A 2,409-nucleotide genomic window follows, 5' to 3' on the forward strand; every position below is an offset into this window, starting at 1 on the left:
AGAAGTAGATGTTTTTCTGGGATCCTCTTGCTTTTTCTATGATCTAGCAGATGTTGGCAATTTGATCTCTGGTTCCTCTGCATTTTCTAAACCCAGCTTGTACACCTGTAAGTTCTCAGTTTCATGTACTATTGAAGCCTAGCTTGGAGGATTTTGAGCATTACCTTGCTAGCGTGTGAAATGAATGTCATTGTGCCATAGTTTGAACATTCTTTGGCATTGCCCTTCTTTGGGTTTGGAATGAAAACGACCTTTTTCCAGTTCTGTGGCAACTGCTAAGTTTTCCAAATTTGCTGACATATTGAGTGCAGCACTTTAACAGCATTATCTTTTAGGATTTTAAATAGCTCAGCTGGAATTCCATCACCTCTGCTAGCGCTTTGTTCGTAGTGATGCTTCCTAAGGTCCACTTTACTTCACTCTTCAGGAGGTCTGACTCTAGGTGAGTAATTGTGATTATCTGGTCATTAGAGTTTTTTTTTTTTTTTTTAAACCTTTCAAATCCACTGTTATTTTCCTTTTTCCTCCTCACGTACAGAAGTTTTCCACAAGCTGATTTTCTTGCAGGTATAAAATCATTTGATTTTGGTCAGATACCATTTTATCCCCTAAAACTTTGCTAGCATCAAAATATGACAGTTAACCAGTGTTAAATCTATAAAATATTTACATAACACAGCACATTAAGCTTTAGACACTTGGCAACTAAACCACATAAAAATTGGAGAAGATTCCCAACCTACATGTTCAGAATCAGGTGTTCACAGTTGCTATCTGGTGACTGTACATGGTTCAAAAAGCAACAGAGGCAACACACAGTTACTTGGAAAGACATGGACCACTATCATCTGGAAGCACATTATGTTACCCCAGTGTCATGTCCCATTCCACCTTTCTCCAAGGTGGTCTCATAATTCTGGAATGACAGGTTCAGCTGATACAAAATGAAGACAGACAACACAACCTTTACTCTGTGGAGACATCCTAACTCCTACTATGCATGCATGGTGATCTTGAATGTAACTCGTCCTAAAAACTTGTCATGGTCATTCTGGGTTTTTAGGTTGGGTGAACCATCAATCTTGCACTCAACCATTGTTTCTTTTACTTCAGCATCACTACCAAAGCTGAGCTGGATGGCAACTAGTGGCTGCAGGCAGCTCCCATGCAGTTTTTTTTCCATAATATGGAAAATATTTTAAATCTATTTTTCCATTGGGAGAATTAGTTGATAGAACTGCTGTGCTTTCACTCTTTGCAATACCGTCTATCCTTGGTTCTCCTTAAGGCTGTAATCCAATTGTTCTGTTAATTTTCATAAGAACACAAGTGTTTCCTGCTTGGTAGCCAAACGTGGGATCATCCACACCACTGTATCCTTCAAATAAGGCGAGAGGAAACTGACATGCTGTGTATTCTGGAACCTTCTGCTCAAAAAATGTTCCAGTCTGTGAGATTGTTCTATTCTTCTAAGCCATATGGCTTTAGAAATTTCTTAAGGTCATCAATGTACCCCTGATAGGATTCTGAATCAGACAGGGTGAATGAAAAATCCAACGCCAACACTGGTTTTGGAAAAACTGTAAATCCTGGACTAGGAATCTGGTCATGATATTTTGGAACCTCATCGTTCAGTCTGAAGCATGGTCCACATTGTGAATGAAAAGAGTGAAGCCAGGAACCCATAACAGACTAGGTGGAAGAGTACGATCAAACCCCAGCTCTTGGTGGTTCGGTTGGAGACGAAGAGCTTCCACTGCGCCAGGCTCTGGTTGAAGGATTTCTTGTCTTTCTTCATCATGGTGTGTGTGCTGTTGACAAGGGGAGCTGCGGCCGTTGGAGTGGAGCAGCAAGGAGCGCAGAGACGCGTCCAGTCTCCAGCCACACAGCCCAGCGCCAGCAGCGGAAGACAGCGGGGCTGAGGAAACCTTCTGGCTGTGGAGAGCGGTCAAACCGACTGTGCTGAACTGCGCCCAGTTGGGCTGCTACTGGACTACAGCTCCGCCCTCCGGAGCCAATCCCTGCACTGTTCAGGCCCCCAAGACTTTTTTTGTACAGTTCTGTGTATTTTTACCACCTCTTAATATCTTCTGCTTCTGTTAGGTCCATATTGTTTCTGTCTTTTATTGTGCCTACCTTTTTCATGAAATGTTCCCTTGGTATCTCTAATTTTCTTGAAGAGATCTCTAGTCTTTCCTATTCTACTGTTTTCATGTATTTCTTTGCATTGTTCACTTAGGACAGCTTTCTTATCTCTCCTTGCTATTGTTTGAACTCTGCATTCATATGGGTATATCTTTCCTTTTTTCCTTTGCCTTTCACTTCTCTTCTTTTCTGAGCTATTTGTAAGGCCTCCTCAGACAACCATTTTGCTTTTTTGCTTTTCTTTTTCTTTGGAATGGTTTTGAT

The 2,409-nt window shown here is 41.5% G+C and overlaps 1 pseudogene; it reads right to left on the bottom strand.

Moving 5' to 3' along the window:
• Positions 1–983: 983 nt before the first annotated feature.
• On the bottom strand, positions 984–1,801 carry LOC102392357 (annotated as a pseudogene).
• Between the last annotated feature and the right edge of the window lie 608 nt (positions 1,802–2,409).

This window comes from Bubalus bubalis, chromosome 1, assembly GCF_019923935.1.
Source record: "Bubalus bubalis isolate 160015118507 breed Murrah chromosome 1, NDDB_SH_1, whole genome shotgun sequence".
In the NCBI taxonomy this organism is placed as follows: domain Eukaryota; kingdom Metazoa; phylum Chordata; class Mammalia; order Artiodactyla; family Bovidae; genus Bubalus; species Bubalus bubalis.